Source organism: Papaver somniferum, unplaced genomic scaffold (assembly GCF_003573695.1).
Source record: "Papaver somniferum cultivar HN1 unplaced genomic scaffold, ASM357369v1 unplaced-scaffold_137, whole genome shotgun sequence".
Classification (NCBI taxonomy): domain Eukaryota; kingdom Viridiplantae; phylum Streptophyta; class Magnoliopsida; order Ranunculales; family Papaveraceae; genus Papaver; species Papaver somniferum.
This window is the reverse complement of record NW_020622934.1, coordinates 1,860,874-1,878,538: the sequence shown is the minus strand read 5'-3', so window position 1 is coordinate 1,878,538 and position 17,665 is coordinate 1,860,874. Positions and strand designations below refer to the sequence as shown.

Below are 17,665 nucleotides of genomic sequence, written 5' to 3'. Positions count from 1 at the left end.
CTACAAAGGTGCGCCCTGCTGAGTTATCGGCGCTAGGAGTATTGAAAGTGTTCTTCGTTGGCTCTGGTTGGCGTGATGCCTGTGGTAGCCGCTCTGTCAGTGTCTTGAGGAAAATAAGCACTTCTTTCTGAGTCGAAGCCATGTCCGTATGAGCTATAGTGAGAACCTCTTGTATTTCTATCAAATTAGCAATGGTAATATGGGATCGGTTTCCTCTGGATCCCCAAGTTTCTCGTCCCGATGGTGGTGTAGCAGCAGCTCTGGTGACGGTTGGAGGTGTTATACTTGAAGAAACGTTGGGGGTAGCAGCAGCGGCTCAGGCTCTGATGATCGGAGGCGTAATTCCTGAATGAACACTTTCCGCACCGCTGGTGTTGGCAGGTGGCGTATTAATGCCACTGGCAGGAGCGCTAATACCGAGGATGATTTCAGGGCTAGTGCTCTCAGGGTTTGTTGCCGATCCGAACCTGAGTTCTGCCATCTTGAGATCGGGGTTGAAAAAAATGAAATTGAAAATTGGAAATTGATATTGTAACCAAGAGATTAACCTCCCACTGCGGTCGCCAATTGTTTGAGGGTGAAAACGGTTTCTGCTAGTTTTGGTAAATTTGTGTGCGTGGATGAGAGGAGAGTCTAGACCTTAAATAATGTACTGCACGGGAGTACTTTTGATTCTTGAGATCAATCTTTATAACCATGGCCTAAACCAAGAAATGGCTTGCTTCAGTCACAAAGTGAAGGAGAAGGGTTGGTCTTATGGAAGGAAGCGAAGAAAGTGTTGAGACCAGAATAGTTGATTCTGAAGGTGTGGTTGCTTACGACTTGTATCAGAAAGTAAAACTGGATAGATGAATGAAAATCTATCAGGTGATTTCTGGATACTATGTTGCTCTCTTGAACAAAACTTGTCGTTTGGTGGAAATAGGTGAAACCTATTTATAGAAGTCGTAGTAAAGCGTACCCTGGTCTCGTAGGAAGTGGAAACGATTGAGTATTGGAAGAGTGGATTAACGTGTAATGTCAGAATTTATGCTTCCATGATGAAGGAAACGTTTACACCATTACTTCTTGCCACTACTAACCACCCTTCTTCATGACACTTTCTTGTAACGGGTGTACTGCACGCCGCACGCTGTAAACCGCCATGCCAATACCCTGATGAGTATCCCCCAGTTTGTGACATATTTGATGTCTCGAGTGTTTTTGTAGAAAACATGTAGCACTTTGCTACGTGTGGCAAGTTAAAATCAAGAGGCTTGCCGCAGGAAAATAACATGTGATGTTATTAGGCTTGTCTTGGATGGTCGCCTGAAATTTGCCACAAGCCTGCCGACTCGGTGGCGAACTTTTATGGCTAAGATTGCATCTCATGATGAAGGGTAGCCGTTGATTATGGCTACCTTCTGTTGGAGTCTGGTAATGGCGCAATGGAACCTTTGGTGCATGCCATCGGCATTGCAGCATGGCTGGCATGGCTCGTGCATGTCAGTGGCACGGTGGTGTAAGTGGCGCCTGGCGTAGCTATGGCCACTAGATTTAGGCGGCGGGTCGCCTAAAAGTTGCCACAAGTCTGGCAATTTGGTGGAAAACTTGGATGGCTTAGATCGCATCTCATGAGGAAGGGTATCCATTGATTATGGCTACCTTCTGATGGTGCATGGTAATGGCGTAATGGCAACTTTGGTGCATGCCAGCGACATTGCAGCATGGATGGCATGGCCCGTGCATGTCAGTGAAATGCTGGTGCAAATGGCGCCTGAAGTAGCCATGACCACTAGATTTAGGCAGTGGGTCGCCTAAAAGTTGCCATAAGTCAGTCGGTTCGGTGGAAAACTTGGATGGCTGAGATTGTAATTCAAGATAGAGAGTGGTTGTTGATTATGGCCACATTCTGTTGGCACCTGTTAGTGGCATAATAGCATAGCCGCGTCTGTGGCATTGCGGCATAGCCAAGGCTTGTATTTGGCGTCGTGGCCAAAGTTAGGGCTTGGCGGCATGTCCAAGGCTAGGACTTGGCGTCGTGGCCAAAGTTAGGGCTTGGCGGCATGGCCAAGGCTAAAGTGGCTCGTGGCATATTGTGGACTATGACCAAAAATTAGGATTTCGGCTAACGCTACTAAAGCAAAAGTCTTGTTTCGATCATGAAATCCTAATTGGAGTCCGTTATGGCATTGGCCACGAACAGAAAGTGGATTAGCACGTAATGGCGTCATTTGTGGCACATTGGAATGTTACTTCGGCAGAGTGGCATGTTGGCATGCCGATTAATATGCTGTTGTGGGAGGGCGTGTTTGTCTTGCCAGTTAGTATGGTGGCGCGACAAGGTGCGTTTGGCCTTTAATGTATGGTGTCAAGTTTAGAGCGACTTGATTGGACAAGAAAAGGGTCCGGCCAAACATATGACGTTGCCACACCTCTAGTGCTCGTGGCGCATTTTAAAGTGACCTGATTGGTTAGTAGAAAGGAGAGGGGCCGTCCAAGCATGGGCGTGGCTACACTTCTGGTGTGAGCGTGGCGGCTTTAGAGCAACCTGATTGGTCGAGGGAGATGGGGCCGGTTTAGGATGGGGCGTGGACAATGTTGCTGATTGGCCTAAAGCATGGCCACGCCTCCCTTTGTTGCTGCTCCTATCCCGCGGCTCCTTGTTTTCTGATTCTGGGCAAGATTTTTCTCCTACTAATCCATGGCGGATTAATTACCTAGTCTTCCTAGGCTTAATTTCGACAAGCAAGGTCTGATATACTACACAAGGCGCAAAACCCTAACTTTTGAAAATTAGTCAGGATAATTGATTGAACTCTATGTGTTGACACATAGTTCTTTTAAGTTCATTGCGAGAGAGCAACATGCTTTCTGATTGAATACTTTATGCAAAAACCTTATCCTTGATACTTGGAAATTCGTGCTACTCTGCTACGAGTGAACACAAATTGTCATGCCATATTAATATTAAGGGTTCAGTCTGGGAATATAGCACAGGAAGTATTCAAAGAAACTTATAGTAATTGAATGTAGGCAAGGTGCCAAAATTTACAGAATACTTGGGATTGTTGCTACATGCACCATTCTGGGTAAATTTTATGAGAGAATATTGAGTTTCTCAATAAGTGTGCCAGTGAAGAGGTTAAACACTCATCACCTTCATACGGCTATATCTCTTTACATAGTGCCGACCTATTAGATGCAGGGTTTTACAATTTTATCCCTAAACTAAAAGACACCATCAACACCAACATAAGAGATATCTGCGCAAGATCATTAGGAAAAACTTTTTGATCTACAAAATCAATTCAAGACACTGCTGAAAAATGGTCTAACATTTTGATTGAAAAATATTATTTGTGGATCTTATTGAAACCAGTGATGTGAGGAAAGAAATCAAGATTCTCTAAAAGAAGTATAGAAACAAGGAGACTAGGGGAATACGCAGAAACTTATACATTTTAAAACTCAATCCAACTAAGGATATTGAAGAAAATATAAAGAAATCTTCTTGGAGCATAAAGAGATGCCATCTAAATCTCAATAAGTATACTACTAACATAGTTATTCTAGACTGGAAGTCCATTCACCAAAAATGGACTGTTACATTCAAAAACCTCTTGTTTGAACACCATTCTAAAGAGACCATAAATGATGCCTTAACTGAGCTTGGAAGAAATATCTAAACCGAGCCAGAAAATTGCAGACCAAGGGGATCAGATATGATCACTGCAAGAGATGAAGTTGAATTAGCAAAACTTTTACTTAGTGGTGGTTGGTGGAACACTGTATCTGGAAAAGAAATATGGGTGGGATATCATTAGGAGAAGCAACCACACAACTGGTGTAATCAGTGTTTCATTATGGATCATAATATTGAAATTTATGTAGTTATAAATGATGATATGCAGATTAGATCCATGATTAATGAAGACTATAGTGATTAGGATAAAGAATAGGTTGCTACCTATGGTGTTGATACCAATCAAGATATTGATCAAATAACAAAAAGTACATATGAGACCAGACAAAAGATATCTGAAGAGAAAGAGGCACCTGACACTATTGGGTTTCACAAAAGGTCTGGAAATGATGAGTTTGAAACCCCCAATGAACCATATCCTTATCATGTTATCATCATAAGTCATGAGTTGCACAAAGGTATCATCGAGAATAATATTATAACATGAACTCTAGGCAACTATGAGGAAAGTATGGAACTAGACTAAATTGGCTTCAAGGTTGGGTAGATCAGCATGGCTTGATGGGTTGACATCAGCTGGTGACCTTGTTCATGCTATTATATTCTCTTGCGGATTTCCTAGTTCAATAGATGGAACTTTTGTTGGGATATAACATATTGATGAAGGATCTACTAATACAAAGAATGACTTCCATAAAGATCAAGAAGGTCCTCCAAATTCGGTAAACTCGAATCATTCTAACATTTTGAAACTTTTCGATTACTTTCAGTATTTTAGTTTTGATTTACATTCCAGTTATTTATATTTTGTTAAGCTCGTTATTTGTTATTAATTATTGTTTGGAGTTTTCAAGGTTTTTCTTGTCAAAGTATTAGGGATCATCTTAAACTCATAAACACTTTACATATCTCACACATTATATTTGTTTCTGAAACCAAATGAAGTGATAATATGATCCAATAGTTCACTAGTGCTCTAGGTTTCCCGAAAAATATTTTTGTTCCTTCAGTTGGGCTTGTTGGGGGGCTTTTTCCTTCTTTGGGGAAGATGGTTTCAAACTGGAGGTTATCCATACCTCGGAGAAAATGATTCACACTCTCGTAATTGATAGGTGTCTAAAACACCTTAATATTTATATATTGTTTATGCTTTCTTTGCTAAGTTTTCTTGTAAATCATGTATCTTATGTTTAATTTTGAGTTTTAGGTACTTTGGAGTCATTTGGAACAGAAGAAGAAGAAACGTCGCTTAAAAGGAAAACAGGTGCATTGCTGTTGGAGGCGAAATTATTTCTCATTATTTTCTTTTATTTCTTCATCTCTGTGTGAAAAGCATGTCAGCTTTAGTGATGCAAATTCATTGTTTGAAAAGCATGACAACTTTAGTGATGTATAGGAATTGAAGAGAAGAAGTGGATTTGAGAAGTAAGAATCGATTGTTGTTGGTGAAAGAATTCAAAGAAGAGCAAAAGCGTCATTTCTAGAGAAAATTCTATTGGGAGCTTGGTCAAGGATAAAGGGGATACTGTGGAGTCACTAAATGCTGTCATTTGGTGGCCTGTATTTTGCTGGGTGCCTATAACACTTCTTATCATTACTCAGCCCTAAAATTCAGAAGGGAATTGATTTCTCAATCATTTTTTTCTAACAGATCAACCTAAGTTTCCTCTCTCCTCTCTAAAATAGTGTTTCTCTTTCTATTTTGAAAAAAAAAACAGAAAAGTTTCTTCTACTCTTTTGTCATGAAGAGTAATCTCTAGGATAACCTGCGGGTGATTAACGGGTCATGAGCTATGAGGAGCGGATCTGAATGTTTTGATTGACATAGTGGTGGTGAAATTTTAGGCCTTTTATCTAGTTTTCATAATATTGCTTTATTTTTTTTTAATTGTTGAACATTCGGGAAAAATACTAGTTGTGGTTCCATTTGACACGGGTATTTCCTCGGATTGTTGCTCTTTTTTTCATTTTGATTGAATCTCTTTTCCCCTTCTCTAGGTTGTTGTGGGTATTGTTGTATTAGGTACAACAACAGGGGATCTGAGATTTTTCTTTAAAATCTCATTTTTGTAGATTTTGCCTGCTTAGAAGCATCAATCTTTTCTGTTTCTTCTCCCTCTCTTAGGTCGTTGTCGTTATGGAAGTATTTGATTCAAAACAACGGGGGTTTAGAATTTTGAATCTGCCTCTGGTTTGATAACTTTAAGTTTGTGTTTATATTTTTTTTTCACGTTTGATCCTGGAATGTTGATCTTTAATCAGTTATTCGTATCCCAATATCGACTGAGTCTGTGGATTTGAGTTTTGCAATCCATTTTTCTTTTCCTAAAATCCCAATGTTGATTGGGTCTGGTTTATCTTTGTTGCCTTTATGTTGTTTGGTAAAAGTCCTGAACTATAGCCTTTTTGTAATTGGGTTATCCTGTATCTTCTCTTGAATTTTTGCTTCTAAAGCTTTATGTTTGGTTGAAACACTTAGGCCAATTTTTCCTTTCTAAAAACTTTTTTTCAAGATTAACCCTTAAATATTCCTTTGGTGCTTGTTGAACACTTGGGTCTTTATGTTCAGTATGCACTGTTGTTTCAGGAGATTTTAGTATCCTAAAGTAAGTAATTCATGGCGATTTACGCCTGTTCAGGTGTATGTGCATTTGTTCGTGTCAAAATTTCAAGTTTTCTCTGTTAGGGGTGTTTTATGAAACAAGTGTAGGTGCATTTTGTTTTAAAGTAATCATCTTTGAACTCCTAGTCTCAAATCTTATAATTCTGTTTTCTTGTTCCTAGATGAGAAGGGCCTTATTCTTCGGAGGAGGAGGAGTTGCTTTTTGTAGAAATGGTCTTCATTCCATTCTTGGTGAGAAATTATGAGTTAGTGCGGTGTTTTCAAGGTCTTTGCAATGACTTTGATCGACTAAGGAATTGTGCGTGGTTTACATATATTTAAAGTAGTGATTTTTTAATAGATTAAGAGATCTGTTACGTCTTTTATTTGAAAATTTAAAAAAAGATTGTTGATCATGTGATTTTTAAATTAACATTAACACTTTTGGTGGTCTAAACATGTTCCGGATATCTAAGGAGTTAATATTGGTACGCTCAAAGTAGTCAACTTTTAGTAAATAATTTTGTTAGATTAAGTTTTGGGGGGCTTGGTTTGCATACCATGCTCTCTGTTTCGGATTTAAGGGTATTCCCAAATAGTTTTTGAGCTATTTAAATAATTAAGGACTAGGGTATTAGTGATTAGTGCGTACTAGCTAGTCAGGTGTTTTAAAATCCAGCCGTGTATTGCTAGTTATCATAGGCATGTCTTTGCTTTCTCTTGTTTGATTTTCTATTTGGAGTTAATGGTGACCGGTTTTATCCCCTATATTTTAATGTTCTGATTTTTGCGAATTTATAAATAAACTTGAATAAAATCATCACATTTTTCCAGTCATAAACATCACATCTAAACCTCCGCTCCTCTGACATGATAAAACCCAAAAGTAAGCTAACCTCATTTTTTTGATTTCATCTTTTCAATCCAATTAGCGACCTCCAGGCATTTTTTTCTCTGCAACCCAAGAAAATTTTGACAGAAGTGTGGTTGGGCAAATCAGGGGCATATTGCAGTTTGGTTTGGCTACACAGGGGCCTGTTCTCACTCTCTTTTCTTTTAAACTTGTTAACAGTTCAACAACTTCCTTTAGTTTCCATTTCTGTTATATTGTTCCAATGCATATTATTTAGGTTCACTAGTTTATTTTATTGTAGTATCCATTAAATACTTTAGTTTTGTAGTCTTGTATCCTTTTAGTTATAAATCTAGGATTAATTTTAAGGTGGTAGGCAATTAGGATTTTTTTAAGGCTCGGAGTTATTGTATTATCTAGCTTTTTCATTGTAAATATCTTTGCTCAGTTTCTTGGTTATAGGCCATTTCCTAGAAGTTTAATTTTGGGTCATAAATAAGAGGCTTATCCTTCTGTACATTTTGCACCAGCCTTTCTTTCTTGTTTCGTCTCTTTAATTAGCAATTACCGATTAGTTTACATGTGTGGTTCTTCTTTTCACGAAAGAATGGTTTTTCCTGTGAAACAACATGATGTTGAAATCAATGTTAGATATGTTTTGTATTGGTCCGATTTAATAAATCGTGACACATCTACCTGTGTTTCTTTGGAGATACATTTCTTATTTTATAAGTTCTTGATCGCAGAAAAGGCTAAAAAAGCATTCTCAATCGCCAAGAGGATGAATTTCCTATCCTGTACAAGCCATCGTGACACTTCTATTAGTCTTTCTATTGATAGAACGGCTCAGGACCATACATTGATAGTTTTATCACGAGTGAAGACGATCAGCTTCCACAACTTGCTTGCGGCGACATACATATTGCTAGCATTAGAAGACAGCTCATTGGGTAACGATGGAGAGCCACAAATTTCAAAGAATTTGAAAAGTTATAGATGTAATTTTATCATTCTAAATAGATTTAATTTCGTTACAGCTTTATGGATATTTCGCGTTTCACTCTTTTCCTCAGTCCAGGGTTTACCACTATGGATTTTCCTTGGAAAGGTTCTTAATGAGGCAACCAAAGCGAGTCCTATTTTTTCAACTTTATTTCATATGTATTTCTTATGAAGCGGGTGACTTGGGCTCACATTGGAGGAAAATCCCTGCCTAGGGAAACCTTTAGTTCTAGTTCAAACCACTTAGTTGGATTTATTAATATAAATCGATTTATTCTCAAAAAAAAAATCATTTTCTTCTAGTATTCAGAAAAGAGAAATGAGGAGATGGCGGCTCAGAGAAGAGAGGTTGTTGTTGTCAGTAAAACCATAGATGATGTGGATGTGTATAAAGGGGATCTGAAATTGATGAAGTGAAGAACATCATGAAGAGATGGTGTTGTTTCTGTTAATTGAATCTGAGAAGGATGTTAGGTTTTGGTGGATTGGAGCTGCTGGTGATGAATTATAAGATGGATTTGGACTTAAACAAGAAATCATATGGGTTTATTAATGGTTGAGAAGGAAAAGAAATTGAAGTTTCGTAACAAATTTCAGAGATGGTGTTTCTAATGGTGTTAGATTACTGAGATTGAGTCAGAGATGAAGATTGTGATGGGATTGAGGTCAAATTCGATATCCTGGTTGTGTTTCAAGGGTTAGGTCATGGATTCAATATAGGGTTGGAATGGTTGTGTAAGAATATTAATATTGATTGTACCTGAGGTGTAATTCCTTTTTACTTTTCTGATATTTGTTGTTGACAGTTACAGGCTGTTGTAACTGTCTTTTAGTTACTGTGTCAGGCTATAAATATCCTTCCCCTGTATCTGGTCTGTGTATCGAACAATAATAAAACTTTAGATTTCTCTCTCATATCTGATTCTTTCATGGTATCATCCCTTTTTTATTTCTAAACCATTTTTAGATCTTCTTCTGCTCATTGAGAAATCTACAAACCCTAAAACAATGTCGATCGATGAAATCTTTGATTCTCCTGAGAATCATACACTACATTCACCTAAATATATGTATCCACACTCAAATTCATCAAATTCAACGTCTACATCTCAAATCAACCTACATTTACCACTTCTCAATAATTTTGTTTCGGTGAAACTTGAAGCTGATGGATCTAAATATCTAATCTGGAGAAATCAGTTTGAGTCTATCTTAATCTCTACTGATCTCTTTGATTATGTTGATGGATCTATTACGAAACATGTTCAATTTATCAAGCTTAATGGTAAAAAGACTTTAAATCTGGAATTCTATACTTGGCGCAAATACAATCGGTTTGTAATGTCTTGTCTCAATGCCACTCTGTCAGATCGTGTTTCTCGTAGTATTGTTGGATGTAAACTTCTCATTAAATCTGGTTATACCTTGAGAAATCGATTCTCCGATAATTTCCAGCACGCAAATCGCTTCTTCTTAGTCAACTTCATTCAATTCGCAGAGGTACTTGTTCAATTTCAGATTACATTGATGAGATTCGATCTATTTCTAATTCTTTGGCTGCAATCGACCTTCCTGTGGATGAATCTGATCTTGTCATGTATACGCTTCAAGGTTTAGGCAGGGACTATAGTCAATTTGTTATTACTTAAAGTTACAGGGAAACTGAGTATTCTTTTAATGATCTGTACTCTAAACTTCTTCACCATGAGCAGTACTTAAAGGCTGAGGAGTTAGAATCAAAATCTTCTTTAGATTCTCAAAATTCTGCGTTTTATACAAGTAAATTCAATAATTCTACACAGCAGTCTTTTGGTTATGAGGAACGTTCAAACTCTTCTTTATCTTATGATCCCGATGCTGTTGTTTGTCAAATATGTAAGATTCCTGGTCATCTTGTTAATCGTTGTAGATGGCGATATACTCCTTGTTCTAAATATGGTTTTAAGTATGGTGCTAAGACTGCTAATAAGACTGCTTCTATGAGGGATTTTCCTTCTACTTCAACATCTTCCTCAGATGCCTTGAAACAAGCCTTTCATAGTATTAAACTCAACTGTGCATCTGCTTGTACTGATCCAAATGTTGCTTCCTGCTGGATTACTGATTCTGGAGATGAAAGTCACATGACTAACTCTCAGTCTTGTCTCTCAAATGCCAAGTCTTACACAGGTAATGATCATGTCATGGTAGGTGATGGTAAATTCTTACCCATTGAACAAACTGGTGATGCAATTTCAGATACAAATTCTGCTCAATTTCATCTCCATGATGTGTTGTATGTTCCAAGTATTAAGGAAAATCTTATTTCTATTGCCAAGTTTACTAAAGAGAACTCTGTCTCTTTTGAATTTTTCCCTTGGGGTTATCAAATCAAGGACTTGGAAACTAAAACAATACTTGCTGAAGGATGTGTGAAATACAATCTATATCCATTAACAACTCTACAGGCTATTCAAGTTGCTGCTCATACTGTTGTGACTCATACATCTGATCTTTGGCATAGGAGATTAGCTTCATCAATACTTCATAAGGTGGCTTCTTCAGCTGGTGTTTCAATCAACACTACTTCTTCTAAATTATGTACTTCTTATCAGTTGGGTAAGCATCATAGGCTTCCTTTCTATCATTCAGAGAGAGTTACCACTGAACCTTTACACTTAATTGATTGTGATATCTGGGGGCCTTCCCCTGTTGCTTCATGCTTAGGATTTAGATATTACATCTTATTCATAGATGTTTTTTCTAGGTTTCATTGCATTTATACTTTGAAAACAAGAGATGAAAGTGTTGATTGTTTCAAACATTTCAAGAATATGTCTGAAAAATTATTAAACAAAAGAATCAAGTTGTTTCAATGTGATGGTGCATTTGAATTAGTTAAAGGAAAATTTCAAGACTTCTTAGCTGAATGTGGCATTGTTTATCGAGTATCTTGTCCTCATTTTCATCAACAAAATGGTTTGGTAGAGAGGAAACACAGACATATCACTGAAGTAAGTAATACCTTGGCATTTCAGGCTTCTTTACCTAAGCATTTTTGGTATGATTCCTTTCTCACAGCTACTTATATTATAAATAGATTACTAACCAAATTTTTAGCTTATAAATCCCATTTCAGATGTTGTTTAACACACTTCCTGATTATCACTTTCTTAGAACCTTTGGTTGTTGTTGTTATCCAAACCTTGAGCCATATATGTAACACCCCGAGTTCCGTACCAGGATCAAACCCATATGGAGATCCGAACTCGAAGCGTTACGGTCCGGAAAGAGACTTATGCATATAACTCTTCTAATTTATTTATTACAACAAACGTAATTTAACCTTTCAAACATGAGTTTAAACATATGAATTCACTAATCATCTTTAACAACATTTTCAAAAAACATATTATTTCAAATTACATTTCATGCAATACAATAAAACCATACAATGATTAAACTATCTTCTTAGTTTCCACTTCCACTTCCATGAAATCTGCAAGAAATGTTAATTGGGGTGAGATGAAAGCTCAATAGAATGCATTCCCTTTTTCAGAACATGTGAAAAAAATATCAATCAATCAAAGAGCACATACAACATGAGAATTCAACACAACTTCAAGAATTTACTTTTATATCCATTAACAAACTCATTTATTTATCTTTATGCACGAGTTTCGTCGGTTCGTTACCCGCATATCCTCTTATCAGGGTCATTCCGTCAAGTTGCACGAGTTTCCTCAATTCGTGCCCTTCCAATCCGCTTATCAGGGTCATTCCGATAAGTTGCACGAGTATCCCCAGTTCGTGCCCTGCCAATCCGCTTATCGGGGTCATTCCGACAAGTTGCACAAGTATCCTCGGTTCGGGCCCTGCCATCAAAACCAACATATCGATTCATGTTTAAACCACAATACTAGAAAAACATGACAAACATCATATATTTCTTTGAAGATTTAAGCAAACACAATAACTGCAGAATTTTATATTGCAGGTTTCATAATGATTCCTCAATCTGATCGTCTTCAAATTTTAGGTGAGCGTTTCTAACATATGTATCTATGTTATATACAAAATTTATAGAAAACCGACGGTTTAAATGAAAGTTATTGATTTTATACGATCATTCTAATATCTGAGCAGATTACATCATTTTACCAAATTATTCACAGTAAATTCATAATAATTTTAGCAAACTCAACACACAATTAAAGATAAGACATAAATACACAACTTCTATTAAGACCTCAAATCATTTTGATATCATCAAGATTACCGAAACACAACCAAGAATAGGCAAAGCAAAAATGTACAGAAATTTCAGAAATCAACATCCAAGTTCAGAAAAACATTCAACGGTGAATCTGTGGTGAAATATCCTAAAATTTTAAATACAGATACCTAAGCATGTTATCTATCAATATTCAAAGGCCGATCACCAAATGGATGCACAAAAATATACGTATAAATTTTAGAAACCTAATGAGATGAGAATTTAAATCAAGTATAACAACAAAAGACAAAGAGAAATGGGATTTAACATTCTACCTCAATTCTATTAAGCCTCTACTGATTTTCGATAGTCTTCCTTTCAAGAATAAACCCTAGTTTTATCTCCTTCTTCTCCATAACTTTTAGTTTTCTCATCCTAAAATTCCTTTCCTAAACTTTTTGTTATAAAAATCTTAATAATATTAATTTTTATTTCTTTTAATCGTCTATTCATTTTCTCCTAATTTTATTCATTATTCATTATTCTATTTCCACCCTATCTTGTAGCTTTTCTAGTTCAATCAACCCATCTAGGCTAAGGCCAAGGAAGAACAACCTAAGACACAAGGTCAACTAATTTCGGTATAACCCGACCCAAAATTGTAAATAAAAATACCGGGTATTACATTCTACCACCCTTAAAAGAAATTTCGTCCCGAAATTTAGAATATACTTATAACATTAAAATTCTAAATACAGTTCACTCTAATAGACAGTTCACAATTTGCATGAATCACACAAAAGCTAGAATACAACTAATACATGAAACAAGCAATACACCAATCAAATCAAACAAGCATGCATGCTTAGTATCATATCAACATATCAAATAATTATTTTATGATCCCATTCAAGATCTAAAGCCTAGAGCTCTGATACCAACTTGTAACACCCCGAGTTCCGGACCAGGGTCAAACCCGTACGGAGATCCGAACTCGAAGCGTTATAGGTCGGAAAGAGACTTATGCATATAACTCTTCTAATTTATTTATTACAACAAACGTAATTTAACCTTTCTAACATGAGTTTAAACATATGAATTCTCTAATCATCTTTAACAACATTTTCAACAAACATATTATTTAAAATTACATTTCATGCAATACAATTAAACAATACAATGATTAAACTATCTTCTTAGTTTCGACTTCCAACTTCCATGAAATCTGCAAGAAATGTCAATTGGGGTGAGATGACAGCTCAATAGAATGCATTCCCTTCCTCATAACATGTGAAAAAAATATCAATCAATCAAAAAGCACATACAACATGAGAATTCAACACAAATTCAAGGATTTACTTGTATATCCATTAACAAACTCATTCATTTATCTTTATGCACGAGTTTCCTCGGTTCGTGTCCCGCATATCCTCTTATCAGGGTCATTCCGACAAGTTGCACGAGTTTCCTCAGTTCATGCCCTGCCAATCCACTTATCGGGGACATTTCGACAAGTTGCACGAGTATCCTCAGTTCGTCCCCTGTCAATCCGCTTATCGGGGTCATTCCGACAAGTTGCACGAGTATCCTCGGTTCGTGCCCTGTCAATCCGCTTATCGGGGTCATTCCGACAAGTTGCACGAGTATCCTCGGTTCGTGCCCCGCCATCAAAACAAACATATCGATTCATGTTTAAACCACAATACTAGCAAAACATGACAAACATCATATATTTCTTTGAAGTATTTAAGCAAACACAATAACTGTAGAATTTTATATTGCAGGTTTCATAATGATTCCTCAATCGAATCGTCTTCAAATTTTAGGTGAGCGTTTCTAACATATGTATCTATATCATATCCAAAATTTACGGAAAACCAACGGTTTAAATGAAAGTTATTGATTTTATACAATCATTCTAAAATCTGGGCAGATTACATCATTTTACCAAACTATTCACAGTAAATTCATAATAATTCGAAATTTAGCAAACTCAATGCAAAATTAAAGATAAGACATAAATACACAACTTTTATTAAGACCTTAAATCATTTTAATATCATCCAGATTGCCGAAACACAGCCAAGAATAGACAAATCGAAAATGTACAGAAATTTCAGAAATCAACATCCTAGTTCATAAAAACATTCAACGGTGAATCTGTGGTGAAATATCCTCAAAATTTAACTATAGATACGTAAGCATGTTATCTATAAATATTCAAAGGCTGATCATCAAATGGATGTACAAAAATATACGTATAAATTTCAGAAACCTAATGAGATGAGAATTTAAATCAAGTATAACAACAAAAGACAAAGAGAAATGGGATTTAACATTCTACCTCAATTCTATTAAGCCTCCACGTATTTTCGATAGTCTTCCTCTCTAGAATAAACCCTAGTTTTATCTCCTTCTTCTCCATAACTTTTAGTTTTCTCATCCTAAAATTCCTTTCCTAAACTTTTTGTTATAAAAATCTTAATAATATTAATGTTTATTTCTTTTAATTGTCTATTTATTTTCTCCTAATTTTATTCATTATTAATTATTCTATTTCCACCCTATCTTGTAGCCTTTCTAGTTCAATCAACCCATCTAGGCTAAGGACAAGGAAAAATAACCTAAGACACAAGGTCAACTAATTTCGGTATAACCCGACCAAAAATTATAAATAAAAATACCGGGTGTTACAATATAGACTTGACAAACTAAGTCCTAAATCATCTAAATGTGTTTTTCTTGGATACAACCCTGTTCACAAAGGCTATAAGTGCTATGACCTTTCTACTCATAAGATTTATATTTCAGTGCATGTAGTTTTTGATGAACATGTGTTTCCTTTTGCTACTCAAAATTCTGCTTCAACTTCAAGTTTCCCTGTACCTGCATCTTCAATTGAACTCTCTTTGCCTGCACCTATATTGCCAACTATTACACCCACTGCTCCTGAATCTGAGTCATTAGTTCCTTCTGACTCTGTCAATTCCACTGACTCCCGTACTTGTTACAATATTTCAAATGAACCATGTGCAGACCCTGTTATTTCAGCTCCAACTCCTCTTCCCACTTCTACTATTATGACAAGATCTAGAGCTGGTGTTACTAAACCAAAATCATTACCTTCAGACTTTGTATCTCATTACACTACCAAGTATCCTCTTATTTTTGTATTTGCTGCTTTTGTTGAACCAAAAACTTATAAGACAACTTGTAAAGACCCTAAATGGATTCAAGCTATACTTGAAGAATTCACTGCATTGGTTGCTAATGATACTTGGGAACTGGTTCCTTATGATCCTTTTTTTAATATTTTGGGGTGCAAGTGGGTTTACAAGATTGAACTTCTTTCAGATGGGAAAATGGATAGGTTCAAGACAAGACTTGTGGCTAAAGGTTACAATCAATTAGATGGTATTGATTTCAGTGAGACATTCGGTCATGTTGTTAAAATGACCTCAGTAAGAATTGTTTTATCTATATCTCTCACAAGGAAATAGCCTATCAAGCAACTTGATGTTTCAAATGCCTTTCTTCATGGCAATTTGAAGGAAGCAGTCTACATGCAGCAACATGTTGGTTTTGTAGATCCTACTAAACCAACTCATATTTGTAAATTTAAGAGATCTCTTTATGGACTCAAACAAGCCCCAAGAGCTTGGTTTGAGAGATTTTATTCTTCTCTTCAGGATTTTGGTTTCATCAAGTCTTCTTATGATCACTCTCTGTTTATATACACTCATGAGCAGGATATGGTGATACTTCTCCTATATATGGATGACATTGTGCTTACAGGTTCGTCTACTTCATTACTTGACTCCTTGATTTATTTTCTTCAAGGTTTATATCCTATGAAGGACTTTGGCACTTTACATTTTTTCTTGGGGATTGAAGCTTGTTTTCATCCAACTGCGTCTAAGCTTCTACTTACTCAGAAGAAATACACCCTAGAGTTGTTGAGTAAGTTTGATATGTTGCAGTGCAAACCCTGCAAAACTCATGTTGCACTTGGTCCTAGAATGTCTGAATATCATGGTACTTCCCTCTCAGATGTTACTGCTTATAGGAGTTTAGTTTGTGGCTTACAATACCTTACTTAGACTAGACCAGACATCTCATTTTCTGTCAACTATGTTTCAGAATTTATGCATCAACCTACTGAAGATCATTTCTTACTTGCTAAAAGAATACTTAGGTACTTGAAAGGTATTTTAGGCTCTGGCATTACTATTTCTTCAAGAGATTACAGCTCCCTATCAGCCTATTGTGACTTAGACTGGGCTGGTTTCCCTGATACCAGAAGATCTACTTCAGGTTTCTGTGTTTTTCTTGAACAGTCACTTATCTCATGGTCTTCTAAGAAGCAAATCTTCTAAGAAGCAAACCTACTATCTCCAAATCTTCAGCTGAGGCTGAATACAAATCCTTGGCAGTAGCTTCAACAGAAATGGTTTGGGTCTCTTTTCTCTTTACAGAATTGGGTATATCTCTTATTACACCCTTTATCCTTTATTGTGACAACATGTCTGCTGCTAGCTTGGCCAGCAATCCTATTTTTCATGCTAAAACAAAACATATTGAGATAGACTATCATTTTATCCGGGACTTGGTTGTTGCTTGCTTTCTTAAGATTGTGTTTATTCCTTCTCATTTGCAAGTTGCGGATCTCTTCACCAAAGGTTTGATGCATTCTACTTTTTCTACTTTAGCTAGCAAGCTGATGTACTTATGTCATGCACATCTTGAGGGGGGTGTAAGAATATTGAGTGTACCTGAGGTGTAATTCTTTTTTACTTTTCTGCTATTTGATGTTGACAATTACAGGCTGTTGTAACTGTATTTTAGTTATTGTGTCAGGATATAAATAGCCTTCCCCTGTATCTGGTCTGTTTATCGAGCAATAATAAAACTTTAGATATCTCTTTCATCTTTGATTATTTAAGTTTGTTGTTCTTGAATCTGAAGAACTGAAATTCTGAGCTGAAGAGATGGACAGTCATGACATTAATACGATGCTTTTAGTGGTGAACTGAGAAGAAAAGAAGGTAATGCAACTGCATCTGAATTTGAGATCGTAGTTACTGCTATTGATAGGGTTTACAAATAAAAAACATAGATTGAGCTAATGGGTCCGTGGAATTGGTGGTGGTCTTGATGAAATTGCAAACTGGTTGTGTTGTTGCTGCCATGGAAATGAAATGGGATTTATGCTGAACTGCAGGTGGAATTGAAGCTGAAATGGAGTTTGTGCTGAGCTTAGATGAATGTTAGGACAGGTGACATGACTATGGTGGTGCTGAGATGCTGATAGTGATGTTGTGTTGCAAA

General features: G+C 36.4%; 1 long non-coding RNA gene across 1 annotated transcript; it reads right to left on the bottom strand.

Annotated features, from left to right (window-relative positions):
- Window positions 1-11,491: 11,491 nt before the first annotated feature.
- Window positions 11,492-14,818, bottom strand: LOC113334779. The gene is made up of 3 exons (XR_003352952.1): window positions 14,682-14,818; window positions 11,817-11,996; window positions 11,492-11,620 (listed from the first exon to the last, which is right to left on the bottom strand). It is a non-coding gene; the product is annotated as an uncharacterized LOC113334779 (long non-coding RNA).
- Window positions 14,819-17,665: the final 2,847 nt, after the last annotated feature.